This window comes from Oncorhynchus gorbuscha, linkage group LG13 (assembly GCF_021184085.1).
Source record: "Oncorhynchus gorbuscha isolate QuinsamMale2020 ecotype Even-year linkage group LG13, OgorEven_v1.0, whole genome shotgun sequence".
Lineage (NCBI taxonomy): Eukaryota > Metazoa > Chordata > Actinopteri > Salmoniformes > Salmonidae > Oncorhynchus > Oncorhynchus gorbuscha.
Window position 1 is genome coordinate 9,557,708 of NC_060185.1, and position 14,637 is coordinate 9,572,344.

Sequence of the window (14,637 nt, forward strand, 5' to 3'; positions counted from 1 at the left end):
AGAGAGAGACAGCACCCACCATCTCTGGGGAGAGAGGGAAGGAGAGAGAGACAGCACCCACCATCTCTGGGGAGAGAGGGAAGGAGAGAGAGACAGCACCCACCATCTCTGGGGAGAGAGGGAAGGAGAGAGAGACAGCACCCACCATCTCTATGGAGAGAGGGAAGGAGAGAGAGAGACAGCACCCACCATCTCTATGGAGAGAGGGAAGGAGAGAGAGACAGCACCCACCATCTCTGGGAAGAGAGAGAGAGACAGCACCCACCATCTCTGGGGAGAGAGCGGGAGACAGCACCCACCATCTCTGGGGGGAGAGGGAAGGAGAGAGAGAGACAGCACCCACCATCTCTATGGAGAGAGGGAAGGAGAGAGAGACAGCACCCACCATCTCTGGGAAGAGAGAGAGAGACAGCACCCACCATCTCTGGGGAGAGAGCGGGAGACAGCACCCACCATCTCTGGGGGGAGAGAGCGGGAGACAGCACCCACCATCTCTGGGTAGAGAGCGGGAGACAGCACCCACCATCTCTGGGGAGAGAGCGGGAGACAGCACCCACCATCTCTGGGGAGAGAGCGGGAGACAGCACCCACCATCTCTGGGGAGAGAGCGGGAGACAGCACCCACCATCTCTGGAGAGAGAGCGGGAGAGAGAGACAGCACCCACCATCTCTGGAGAGAGAGCGGGAGAGAGAGACAGCACCCACCATCTCTGTGGAGAGAGGGAAGGAGAGAGAGACAGCACCCACCATTTCTGGGGAGAGAGAGAGAGACAGCACCCACCATCTCTGGGGAGAGAGCGGGAGACAGCACCCACCATCTCTGGGGAGAGAGAGCGGGAGACAGCACCCACCATCTCTGGGGAGAGAGCGGGAGAGAGAGACAGCACCCACCATCTCTGGAGAGAGAGCGGGAGAGAGAGACAGCACCCACCATCTCTGTGGAGAGAGGGAAGGAGAGAGAGACAGCACCCACCATTTCTGGGGAGAGAGAGAGAGACAGCACCCACCATCTTTGGGGAGAGAGCGGGAGAGAGAGACAGCACCCACCATCTCTGGGGAGAGAGCGGGAGAGAGAGACAGCACCCACCATCTCTGGGGAGAGAGCGGGAGAGAGAGACAGCACCCACCATCTCTGGGGAGAGAGCGGGAGAGAGAGACAGCACCCACCATCTCTGGGGAGAGAGCAGGAGAGAGAGACAGCACCCACCATCTCTGGGGAGAGAGCGGGAGAGAGAGACAGCACCCACCATCTCTGGGGAGAGAGCTGGAGAGAGAGACAGCACCCACCATCTCTGTGGAGAGAGGGAAGGAGAGAGAGACAGCACCCACCATCTCTGGGGAGAGAGAGAGAGACAGCACCCACCATCTCTGTGGAGAGAGGGAAGGAGAGAGAGACAGCACCCACCATCTCTATGGAGAGAGGGAAGGAGAGAGAGACAGCACCCACCATCTCTGGGAAGAGAGGGAAGGAGAGAGAGACAGCACCCACCATCTCTGGGAAGAGAGGGAAGGAGAGAGAGACAGCACCCACCATCTCTGGGAAGAGAGGGAAGGAGAGAGAGACAGCACCCACCATCTCTGGGGAGAGAGCGAGAGAGAGAGACAGCACCCACCATCTCTGGGGAGAGAGCGAGAGAGAGAGACAGCACCCACCATCTCTGGGGAGAGAGGGAAGGAGAGAGAGACAGCACCCACCATCTCTGGGAAGAGAGGGAAGGAGAGAGAGACAGCACCCACCATCTCTGGGAAGAGAGGGAAGGAGAGAGAGACAGCACCCACCATCTCTGGGAAGAGAGGGAAGGAGAGAGAGACAGCACCCACCATCTCTGGGGAGAGAGCGAGAGAGAGAGACAGCACCCACCATCTCTGGGGAGAGAGCGAGAGAGAGAGACAGCACCCACCATCTCTGGGGAGAGAGGGAAGGAGAGAGAGACAGCACCCACCATCTCTGGGGAGAGAGGGAAGGAGAGAGAGACAGCACCCACCATCTCTGGGGAGAGAGGGAAGGAGAGAGAGACAGCACCCACCATCTCTATGGAGAGAGGGAAGGAGAGAGAGAGACAGCACCCACCATCTCTGGGGAGAGAGGGAAGGAGAGAGAGACAGCACCCACCATCTCTGGGGAGAGAGGGAAGGAGAGAGAGACAGCACCCACCATCTCTGGGGAGAGAGGGAAGGAGAGAGAGACAGCACCCACCATCTCTGGGGAGAGAGGGAAGGAGAGAGAGACAGCACCCACCATCTCAGTGTAATACATATATCAAATACATGTAACAGAAATACTGCCCATCTCTGGGGAGAGAGGGAAGGAGAGAGAGACAGCACCCACCATCTCTGGGGAGAGAGAGAGAGACAGCACCCACCATCTCTGGGGAGAGAGAGAGACAGCACCCACCATCTCTGGGGAGAGAGGGAAGGAGAGAGAGACAGCACCCACCATCTCTGGGGAGAGAGGGAAGGAGAGAGAGACAGCACCCACCATCTCTGGGGAGAGAGCGGGAGAGAGAGACAGCACCCACCATCTCTGGGGAGAGAGCGGGAGAGAGAGACAGCACCCACCATCTCTGGGGAGAGAGGGAGACAGCACCCACCATCTCTGGGGAGAGAGGGAGACAGCACCCACCATCTCTGGGGAGAGAGGGAGACAGCACCCACCATCTCTGGGGAGAGAGGGAAGGAGAGAGAGACAGCACCCACCATCTCTATGGAGAGAGGGAAGGAGAGAGAGACAGCACCCACCATCTCTGGGAAGAGAGAGAGAGACAGCACCCACCATCTCTGGGGAGAGAGCGGGAGACAACACCCACCATCTCTGGGGGGAGAGAGCGGGAGACAGCACCCAGCATCTCTGGGTAGAGCGGGAGACAGCACCCACCATCTCTGGGGAGAGAGCGGGAGACAGCACCCACCATCTCTGGGGAGAGAGCGGGAGACAGCACCCACCATCTCTGGGGAGAGAGCGGGAGACAGCACCCACCATCTCTGGGGAGAGAGCGGGAGACAGCACCCACCATCTCTGGGGAGAGAGCGGGAGAGAGAGACAGCACCCACCATCTCTGGAGAGAGAGCGGGAGAGAGAGACAGCACCCACCATCTCTGTGGAGAGAGGGAAGGAGAGAGAGACAGCACCCACCATTTCTGGGGAGAGAGAGAGAGACAGCACCCACCATCTTTGGGGAGAGAGCGGGAGAGAGAGACAGCACCCACCATCTCTGGGGAGAGAGCGGGAGAGAGAGACAGCACCCACCATCTCTGGGGAGAGAGCGGGAGAGAGAGACAGCACCCACCATCTCTGGGGAGAGAGCGGGAGAGAGAGACAGCACCCACCATCTCTGGGGAGAGAGCGGGAGAGAGAGACAGCACCCACCATCTCTGGGGAGAGAGCGGGAGAGAGAGACAGCACCCACCATCTCTGGGGAGAGAGCGGGAGAGAGAGACAGCACCCACCATCTCTGGGGAGAGAGCGGGAGAGAGAGACAGCACCCACCATCTCTGTGGAGAGAGGGAAGGAGAGAGAGACAGCACCCACCATCTCTGTGGAGAGAGGGAAGGAGAGAGAGACAGCACCCACCATCTCTGGGGAGAGAGAGAGACAGCACCCACCATCTCTGTGGAGAGAGGGAAGGAGAGAGAGACAGCACCCACCATCTCTATGGAGAGAGGGAAGGAGAGAGAGACAGCACCCACCATCTCTGGGAAGAGAGGGAAGGAGAGAGAGACAGCACCCACCATCTCTGGGGAGAGAGGGAAGGAGAGAGAGACAGCACCCACCATCTCTGGGGAGAGAGGGAAGGAGAGAGAGACAGCACCCACCATCTCTGGGGAGAGAGAGACAGCACCCACCATCTCTGGGGAGAGAGAGAGAGACAGCACCCACCATCTCTGGGGAGAGAGGAGGAGAGAGAGAGAGCACCCACCATCTCTGGGGAGAGAGAGAGACAGCACCCACCCGGCAACAGTCTCCATTTCCTCAGGAATAAATTCATAGCATCTCTCTCTCTCACTTACTATGAAGGATGATGACAATAACCCAATTACAGAGATAGAGTGGGAAAGACAGAGAGAGGAAGAGACAGAAAGAGGTGGAATGATTGAGAAGAGAGGGGGTGGGAGAAGAAAACAGAAAAGGAGAAGAGAAAGATGGAGAGAGAGAGAGAGAGAGAGGGAGAGGGATAGAGAGAGAGAGAGCAGGATAGAGGGAGAGAGAGAGAGAGAGAGAGAGAGAGAGAGAGAGAGAGAGAGAGAGAGAGAGAGAGAGAGAGAGAGAGAGAGAGAGAGAGAGAGAGAGAGAGAGAGAGAGAGAGAGAGAGAGAGAGAGAGAAAGAATGGGAGAGAGAGAAAGAATGGGAGAGAGAGAAAGAAGGAAAGGGAGAGAGAGAAGGAAAGGGAGAGAGAGGGATAGAGAGAGCAGGATAGAGGGAGAGAGAGAAAGAAAGGGAGAGAGAGAAAGAAAGGGAGAGAGAGTGATAGAGAGAGCAGGATAGAGGGAGAGAGAGAAAGAACGGGAGAGAGAGATAGAGAGAGCAGGATAGAGGGATAGAGAGAAAGAAAGGGAGAGAGAGAAAGAAAGGGAGAGCAGGATAGAGGGATAGAGAGAAAGAAAGGGAGAGAGAGAAAGAAAGGGAGAGAGAGAAAGAAAGGGAGAGAGAGAAAGAAAGGGAGAGTGATAGAGAGAAATAGATTAATGCTGATGTCCCCATCTAGATACAGGTCTTTCCAGCTCTGTCCATCACCATGTCTCTCATCAACCACACTGACACCAGCCAGGCATCAGGACACTAACCACAGACACCAGCCAGGCATCAGGACACTAACCACAGACCACAGCCAGGCATCAGGACACTAACCACAGACCACACTGACACCAGCCAGGCATCAGGACACTAACCACAGACCACACTGACACCAGCCAGGCATCAGGACACTAACCACAGACCACAGCCAGGCATCAGGACACTAACCACAGACCACACTGACACCAGCCAGGCATCAGGACACTAACCACTGACACCAGCCAGGCATCAGGACACTAACCACAGAACACACTCAATAAAAATCCATTAGGCCTATTCATTTACAATAATGATTAATCATTTTCCAAACATGACCCTCAAGGAAATGAACATTCGTATGTTTTCAATATGTATTTTTTGCACGTACCTGTTGAGGCTGGCAGTGGTAACCCAGACATGAAATAGTGTGTGTGTGTGTGTGTGTGTGTGTGTGTGTGTGTGTGTGTGTGTGTGTGTGTGTGTGTGTGTGTGTGTGTGTGTGTGTGTGTGTGTGTGTGTGTGTGTGTGTGTGTGTGTGTGTGTGTGTGTGTGTGTGTGTGTGTGTGTGTGTGTGTGTGTGTGTGTGTGTGTGTGTGTGTTCTCCAATCCAGAGTGGTTGGGTCAGAAGTCAAATAAATGTAATGAAGAAGTGTGTCTGCAATAATGTAGCGATGCAATGCTTTTTTTTTTCTTTCTTCAAGCCTCCCCTTCAGCCTGCTTACCAGCCTCCCCTTCAGCCTGCTTACCAGCCTCCCCTTCAGCCTGCTTACCAGCCTCCCCTTCAGCCTGCTTACCAGCCTCCCCTTCAGCCTGCTACATGCCTCCCCTTCAGCCTGCTACATGCCTCCCCTTCAGCCTGCTACATGCCTCCCCTTCAGCCTGCTACATGCCTCCCCTTCAGCCTGCTACATGCCTCCCCTTCAGCCTGCTACAAGCCTCCACTTCCGTCTGCTACAAGCCTCCACTTCCGTCTGCTACAAGCCTCCACTTCCGTCTGCTACAAGCCTCCACTTCCGTCTGCTACAAGCCTCCACTTCCGTCTGCTACAAGCCTCCACTTCCGTCTGCTACAAGCCTCCACTTCCGTCTGCTTCAAGCCTCCACTTCCGTCTGCTTCAAGCCTCCTCTTCAGCCTGCTTACCAGCCTCCTCTTCCGCCTGCTACAAGCCTCCCCTTCTGTCTGCTTACCAGCCTCCCCTTCAGCCTGCTACAAGCCTCCTCTTCCGTCTACCAGCCTCCCCTTCTGCCTGCTACAAGTCTCCCCTTCCGTCTGCTTACCAGCCTCCTCTGCCGCCTGCTACAAGCCTCCCCTTCAGCCTGCTACAAAGCCTCCTCTACCGCCTGCTACAAACCTCCCCTTCAGCTTGCTACAAGCCTCCTCTTCCGCCTGCTACAAGCCTCCTCTTCCGCCTGCTACAAGCCTCCTCTGCCGCCTGCTACAAGCCTCCTCTTCAGCCTGCTACAAGCCTCCTCTTCAGCCTGCTACAAGCCTCCTCTGCCGCCTGCTACAAGCCTCCTCTGCCGCCTGCTACAAGCCTCCTCTTCCGCCTGCTACAAGCCTCCCCTTCCGCCTGCTACAAGCCTCCTCTGCCGCCTACAAGCCTCCTCTACCGCCTGCTACAAGCCTCCCCTTCCGCCTGCTACAAGCCTCCTCTACCGCCTGCTACTACAAGCCTCCTCTACCGCCTGCTACAAGCCTCCTCTTCCGCCTGCTACAAGCCTCCTCTGCCGCCTGCTACAAGCCTCCTCTTCCGTCTGCTACAAGCCTCCACTTCCGTCTGCTACAAGCCTCCTCTTCCGTCTGCTACAAGCCTCCTCTTCCGTCTGCTTCAAGCCTCCACTTCCGTCTGCTTCAAGCCTCCACTTCCGTCTGCTTCAAGCCTCCTCTTCAGCCTGCTTACCAGCCTCCTCTTCCGCCTGCTACAAGCCTCCCCTTCTGTCTGCTTACCAGCCTCCCCTTCAGCCTGCTACAAGCCTCCTCTTCCGTCTACCAGCCTCCCCTTCTGCCTGCTACAAGCCTCCCCTTCCGTCTGCTTACCAGCCTCCTCTGCCGCCTGCTACAAGCCTCCCCTTCAGCCTGCTTACCAGCCTCCCCTTCAGCTTGCTACAAGCCTCCTCTTCCGCCTGCTACAAGCCTCCTCTGCCGCCTGCTACAAGCCTCCTCTGCCGCCTGCTACAAGCCTCCCCTTCCGTCTGCTTACCAGCCTCCCCTTCAGCTTGCTACAAGCCTCCTCTTCCGCCTGCTACAAGCCTCCTCTGCCGCCTGCTACAAGCCTCCCCTTCCGTCTGCTTACCAGCCTCCCCTTCCGTCTGCTTACCAGCCTCCCCTTCCGCCTGCTACAAGCCTCCTCCGCCTGCTACAAGCCTCCTCTGCCGCCTACAAGCCTCCTCTGCCGCCTGCTACAAGCCTCCACTTCCGTCTGCTTACCAGCCTCCCCTTCAGCTTGCTACAAGCCTCCTCTACCGCCTGCTACAAGCCTCCCCTTCCGTCTGCTTACCAGCCTCCCCTTCAGCTTGCTACAAGCCTCCTCTTCCGCCTGCTACAAGCCTCCTCTGCCGCCTGCTACAAGCCTCCTCTGCCGCCTGCTACAAGCCTCCTCTACCGCCTGCTACCAGCCTCCCCTTCCGTCTGCTTACCAGCCTCCCCTTCCGCCTGCTACAAGCCTCCTCTGCCGCCTGCTACAAGCCTCCTCTGCCGCCTGCTACAAGCCTCCTCTGCCGCCTGCTACAAGCCTCCTCTGCCGCCTGCTACAAGCCTCCTCTGCCGCCTGCTACAAGCCTCCCCTTCCGTCTGCTTACCAGCCTCCCCTTCCGCCTGCTACAAGCCTCCTCTGCCGCCTGCTACAAGCCTCCTCTGCCGCCTGCTACAAGCCTCCTCTGCCGCCTGCTACAAGCCTCCTCTGCCGCCTGCTACAAGCCTCCTCTGCCGCCTGCTACAAGCCTCCTGTTCCGTCTGCTTACCAGCCTCCTCTTCAGCCTGCTACAAGCCTCCTCTTCAGCCTGCTACAAGCCTCCTCTTCAGCCTGCTACAAGCCTCCTCTGCCGCCTGCTACAAGCCTCCTCTGCCGCCTGCTACAAGCCTCCTCTACCGCCTGCTACAAGCCTCCCCTTCCGTCTGCTTACCAGCCTCCCCTTCAGCTTGCTACAAGCCTCCTCTTCCGCCTGCTACAAGCCTCCTCTGCCGCCTGCTACAAGCCTCCTCTGCCGCCTGCTACCAGCCTCCCCTTCCGCCTGCTACAAGCCTCCTCTACCGCCTGCTACAAGCCTCCTCTGCCGCCTACAAGCCTCCTCTGCCGCCTGCTACAAGCCTCCACTTCCGTCTGCTTACCAGCCTCCCCTTCAGCTTGCTACAAGCCTCCTCTACCGCCTGCTACAAGCCTCCCCTTCCGTCTGCTTACAAGCCTCCACTTCCGTCTGCTACAAGCCTCCTCTTCCGTCTGCTACAAGCCTCCTCTTCCGTCTGCTTCAAGCCTCCACTTCCGTCTGCTTCAAGCCTCCTCTTCAGTCTGCTTACCAGCCTCCCCTTCAGCCTGCTACAAGCCTCCTCTTCCGTCTACCAGCCTCCCCTTCTGCCTGCTACAAGCCTCCCCTTCCGTCTGCTTACCAGCCTCCTCTGCCGCCTGCTACAAGCCTCCCCTTCAGCCTGCTTACCAGCCTCCCCTTCAGCTTGCTACAAGCCTCCTCTTCCGCCTGCTACAAGCCTCCTCTGCCGCCTGCTACAAGCCTCCTCTGCCGCCTGCTACAAGCCTCCCCTTCCGTCTGCTTACCAGCCTCCCCTTCAGCTTGCTACAAGCCTCCTCTTCCGCCTGCTACAAGCCTCCTCTGCCGCCTACAAGCCTCCTCTTCCGCCTGCTACAAGCCTCCTCTTCCGCCTGCTACAAGCCTCCTCTGCCGCCTGCTACAAGCCTCCTCTGCCGCCTGCTACAAGCCTCCTCTGCCGCCTGCTACAAGCCTCCTCTTACGCCTGCTACAAGCCTCCCCTTCCGCCGCCTACAAGCCTCCTCTGCCGCCTACAAGCCTCCTCTACCGCCTGCTACAAGCCTCCTCTTCCGCCTACAAGCCTCCTCTGCCGCCTGATAAGAGCGTCTGCTAAATGACTTAAATGTAAATGTAAATGCTACAAGCCTCCTCTTCCGTCTGCTACAAGCCTCCTCTACCGCCTGCTACAAGCCTCCCCTTCCGTCTGCTTACCAGCCTCCTCTGCCGCCTACAAGCCTCCTCTGCCGCCTGCTACAAGCCTCCTCTGCCGCCTGCTACAAGCCTCCTCTGCCGCCTGCTACAAGCCTCCCCTTCCGCCTGCTACAAGCCTCCTCTGCCGCCTACAAGCCTCCCCTTCCGCCTGCTACAAGCCTCCTCTGCCGCCTGCTACAAGCCTCCTCTTCCGCCTGCTACAAGCCTCCTCTTCCGCCTGCTACAAGCCTCCTCTTCCGCCTGCTACAAGCCTCCTCTTCCGCCTGCTACAAGCCTCCTCTTCCGCCTGCTACAAGCCTCCTCTGCCGCCTGCTACAAGCCTCCTCTACCGCCTGCTACAAGCCTCCTCTTCCGTCTGCTACAAGCCTCCTCTGCCGCCTGCTACAAGCCTCCTCTGCCGCCTGCTACAAGCCTCCTCTGCCGCCTGCTACAAGCCTCCTCTGCCGCCTGCTACAAGCCTCCTCTACCGCCTGCTACAAGCCTCCCCTTCCGCCTGCTACAAGCCTCCCCTTCCGCCTGCTACATCGCTACACAAACCCAAATCGGCCCTCGACTACACAAACACAACACAAAGCCACAGCCAATCAGCCCTCGACTACACAAACACAACACAAAGCCACAGCCAATCAGCCCTTGACTACACAAACACAACACAAAGCCACAGCCAATCAGCCCTTGACTACACAAACACAACACAAAGCCACAGCCAATCAGCCCTCGACTACACAAACACAACACAAAGCCACAGCCAATCAGCCCTTGACTACACAAACAAAATACAAAGCCACAGCCAATCAGCCATAGACAGAACCATCTGCCTGGTTCAAACATCCCCCTGTATGTCAACGACTAACCTCTGACCCCTCTTAGGCTGTGTTCAACACAAGCACATATCTCTAACCACTTATCTTTCCCCTGGCTGACACACAGTCAGTCTGTCATTACTGAGACTAGAAAACCATGTTACATAGAGACACAACCTGTCATTACTGAGACTAGAAAACCATGTTACATAGAGACACAACCTGTCACTACTGAGACTGGAAAACCATGTTACATAGAGACACAACCTGTCACTACTGAGACTGGAAAACCATGTTCACTAGAGACACAACCTGTCACTACTGAGACTGGAAAACCATGGTCATGAGAAGCTCAGGAAAGGACATCGGGAACAGAGACACAGACAAAATTCACAGAAATAATGAATGAAACGCCCAGAACAACATCAGGAGTCAAGGCTTTCCCCTCAAATTGAATCAATAGTTGTTTTTTTCAACTGGCACACAAACACACTTGGTCGCTAGGTCACTGTTCCACATCTATTCTATTAGTTAATGTGTCACTCTAACCCCACAGAGACATGTCACTGGCCCTGTCTGCGAGTAACACTGACTAACAGGGTTACACTATGAGGAGAGGAGAGGAGGCTCTTAATGATTCATCATGACTCACCAGTAGGGAAAAGAGTGAGAGAGAGAGAGAGAGAGAGAGGTCAATCACGAAAGAGGGAAGGACATTCAAAGGAGGAGAGGAATAGGCTAAAGACTAGGCTATAAACTGAACTCTCTCGCTACCTCTAGGGTACAGGGGGATCTGAACTACCTCACTACCTCTACTCTACAGGTAGTGAGGTAGTTCAGATCCCCCTCTACCCTAGAGGTAGTGAGGTGGTTCAGATCCCCCTCTACACTAGAGGTAGTGAGGTGGTTCAGATCCCCCTCTATCCTAGAGGTAGTGAGGTGGTTCAGATCCCCCTCTACCCTAGAGGTAGTGAGGTGGTTCAGATCCCCCTCTACCCTAGAGGTAGTGAGGTGGTTCAGATCCCCCTCTACCCTAGAGGTAGTGAGGTGGTTCAGATCCCCCTCTACCCTAGAGGTAGTGAGGTGGTTCAGATCCCCCTCTACCCTAGAGGTAGTGAGGTGGTTCAGATCCCCCTCTACCCTAGAGGTAGTGATGTGGTTCAGATCCCCCTCTACCCTAGAGGTAGTGATGTGGTTCAGATCCCCCTCTACCCTACAGGTAGTGAGGTGGTTCCGATCCCCCTCTACCCTACAGGTAGTGAGGTGGTTCCGATCCCCCTCTACCCTACAGGTAGTGAGGTGGTTCCGATCCCCCTCTACCCTAGAGGTAGTGAGGTGGTTCAGATCCCCCTCTACCCTAGAGGTAGTGAGGTGGTTCAGATCCCCCTCTACCCTACAGGTAGTGAGGTGGTTCCGATCCCCCTCTACACTAGAGGTAGTGAGGTGGTTCCGATCCCCCTCTACCCTAGAGGTAGTGAGGTGGTTCCGATCCCCCTCTACCCTAGAGGTAGTTCTACCTACTGTAGACTTACATTCAGTCAGAAAGTATTCTGTGGAGATGGGAGAATGTTCCAGAAGGACAACCATCTCTGGAGCATTCCACCAATCAGGCCTTTATGGTAGAGTGGCTAGGTGGAAGCCACTCCTCAGTAAAAGACACATGACAGCCCGCTTGGAGTTTGCCAAAGGGCATCTAAAGGACTCTCAGACCAGGAGAAACAAGATTCTCTGGTCTGATGAAACCAAGATTGAACTATTTGGCCTGAGTGCCAAGCGTCACGTTTGGAGGAAACCTGGCACCATGCCTACGGTGAAGCATGGTGGTGGCAGCATCACACTGTGGGGATGTTTCTCAGCAACAGGGACGGGGAGACTAGTCGGGATCGAGGGAATGACAAACAGAGCAAAGTACAGAGAGATTCTTGATGAAAACCTGCTCCAGAGTGCTCAGGACCTCAGACCGGGGGGAAAGTTCACCTTCCAAAAGGACAATGACCCAAAGTCTCTGAATGTCCTTGAGTAGCCCAGCCAGAGCCCGGACTTGAACCCGATCGAACATACAGATGTGACAAGCTTGTAGCGTCATAACCAAGAAGACTCGAGGCTGTAATTGCTGTAAATGCTTCAACAAAGTAATGAGTAAAGGGTCAGAATACTTATATGAATGTCATATTTCAATTTTCTTATTTTTAATAAATGTGCAAACAAAAAAACAACAGTGTGTTTGGGGGACGGGGGGGGGTAGAGGCAGTGTGTTTGGGGGGGGGGGGGTAGAGGCAGTGTGTTTGGGGGGAGGGGGGTAGAGGCAGTGTGTTTGGGGGGGAGGGGGGTAGAGGCAGTGTGTTGGGGGGGGTTAGAGGCAGTGTATTTGGGGGGGGGGGGGGTAGAGGCAGTGTGTTTTGGGGGGGGGGGGGTTAGAGGCAGTGTATTTGGGGGGGGGGGTTAGAGGCAGTGTGTTTGGGGGGGGGGGTAGAGGCAGTGTGTTTGGGGGAGGGGGGGTTAGAGGCAGTGTGTTTGGGAGGGGTTAGAGGCAGTGTGTTTGGGGGGTTAGAGGCAGTGTGTCTGGGGGGACGGGGGGTTAGAGGCAGTGTGTTGGGGGGGGGTTAGAGGCAGTGTGTTTGGGGGTTAGAGGCAGTGTGTGGGGGGGGGTTAGAGGCAGTGTGTTGGGGGGGGGGGGTTAGAGGCAGTGTGTTTGGGGGCGGGGGGGGTTAGAGGCAGTGTGTGTTTGGGGGGGGGGTAGAGGCAGTGTGTTTGGGGGAGGGGGGTAGAGGCAGTGTGTTTGGGGGGGGGGGTAGAGGCAGTGTGTTTGGGGGAGGGGGTAGAGGCAGTGTGTTTGGGGGAGGGGGGTAGAGGCAGTGTGTTTGGGGGAGGGGGGTAGAGGCAGTGTGTTTGGGGGAGGGGGTAGAGGCAGTGTGTTTGGGGGAGGGGGGTAGAGGCAGTGTGTTTGGGGGGAGGGGGTAGAGGCAGTGTGTTTGGGGGAGGGGGGTAGAGGCAGTGTGTTTGGGGGAGGGGGTAGAGGCAGTGTGTTTGGGGGGGGTTAGAGGCAGTGTGTTTGGGGGGGGTTAGAGGCAGTGTGTTTGGGGGGGGGGTAGAGGCAGTGTGTTTGGGGGGGAGGCAGTGTGTTTGGGGGAGGGGGGTAGAGGCAGTGTGTTTGGGGGAGGGGGTAGAGGCAGTGTGTTTGGGGGAGGGGGTAGAGGCAGTGTGTTTGGGGGAGGGGGTAGAGGCAGTGTGTTTGGGGGAGGGGGTAGAGGCAGTGTGTTTGGGGGAGGGGGGTAGAGGCAGTGTGTTTGGGGAGGGGGTAGAGGCAGTGTGTTTGGGGGGGGTTAGAGGCAGTGTGTTTGGGGGGGGGGGGGTTAGAGGCAGTGTGTTTGGGGGGGGGGTTAGAGGCAGTGTGTTTGGGGGGGGGGTTAGAGGCAGTGTGTTTGGGGGGGTTAGAGGCAGTGTGTTTGGGGGGGGGTAGAGGCAGTGTGTTTGGGGGAGGGGGTAGAGGCAGTGTGTTTGGGGGAGGGGGTAGAGGCAGTGTGTTTGGGGGAGGGGGTAGAGGCAGTGTGTTTGGGGGAGGGGGTAGAGGCAGTGTGTTTGGGGGAGGGGGTAGAGGCAGTGTGTTTGGGGGAGGGGGTAGAGGCAGTGTGTTTGGGGGGGGGGTTAGAGGCAGTGTGTTTGGGGGGGGGGGGGTTAGAGGCAGTGTGTTTGGGGGGGTAGAGGCAGTGTGTTTGGGGGGGGTTAGAGGCAGTGTGTTTGGGGGGAGGGGGGTAGAGGCAGTGTGTTTGGGGGAGGGGGTAGAGGCAGTGTGTTTGGGGGAGGGGGTTAGAGGCAGTGTGTTTGGGGGAGGGGGTAGAGGCAGTGTGTTTGGGGGAGGGGGTAGAGGCAGTGTGTTTGGGGGGGGGTAGAGGCAGTGTGTTTGGGGGAGGGGGTAGAGGCAGTGTGTTTGGGGGAGGGGGGTAGAGGCAGTGTGTTTGGGGGAGGGGGTAGAGGCAGTGTGTTTGGGGGAGGGGGTAGAGGCAGTGTGTTTGGGGGAGGGGGGTAGAGGCAGTGTGTTTGGGGGAGGGGGTAGAGGCAGTGTGTTTGGGGGAGGGGGTAGAGGCAGTGTGTTTGGGGGAGGGGGTAGAGGCAGTGTGTTTGGGGGAGGGGGTAGAGGCAGTGTGTTTGGGGGAGGGGGTAGAGGCAGTGTGTTTGGGGGGGGGGGTAGAGGCAGTGTGTTTGGGGGAGGGGGTAGAGGCAGTGTGTTTGGGGGAGGGGGTAGAGGCAGTGTGTTTGGGGGGGGTTAGAGGCAGTGTGTTTGGGGGGGTTAGAGGCAGTGTGTTTGGGAGGCAGTGTGTTTGGGAGGGGCAGTGTGTTTAGGGGGAGGGGGTAGAGGCAGTGTGTTTGGGGGGGGGGTAGAGGCAGTGTGTTTGGGGTGGGGGGGGTAGAGGCAGTGTGTTTGGGGGGCAGTGTGTTTAGGGGGGGTAGAGGCAGTGTGTTTGGGGGGGGCAGTGTGTTTAGGGGGGGGGTAGAGGCAGTGTGTTTGGGGGTAGAGGCAGTGTGTTGGGGGGGGGTAGAGGCAGTGTGTTTGGGGGTAGAGGCAGTGTGTTGGGGGGTAGAGGCAGTGTGTTTGGGGGGGTAGAGGCAGTGTGTTTGGGAGGGGGTAGAGGCAGTGTGTTTGGGGGGGTAGAGGCAGTGTGTTTGGGGGGGGTAGAGGCAGTGTGTTGGGGGGTAGAGGCAGTGTGTTTGGGGGGGGCAGTGTGTTTGGGGGGGCAGTGTGTTTGGGGGGGGAGAGGCAGTGTGTTTGGTGGGGGAGAGGCAGTGTGTTTGGGGGAGAGGCAGTGTGTTTGGGGGGAGAGGCAGTGTGTTTGGGGGGTAGAGGCAGTGTTTTTGGGGGAGAGGCAGTGTGTT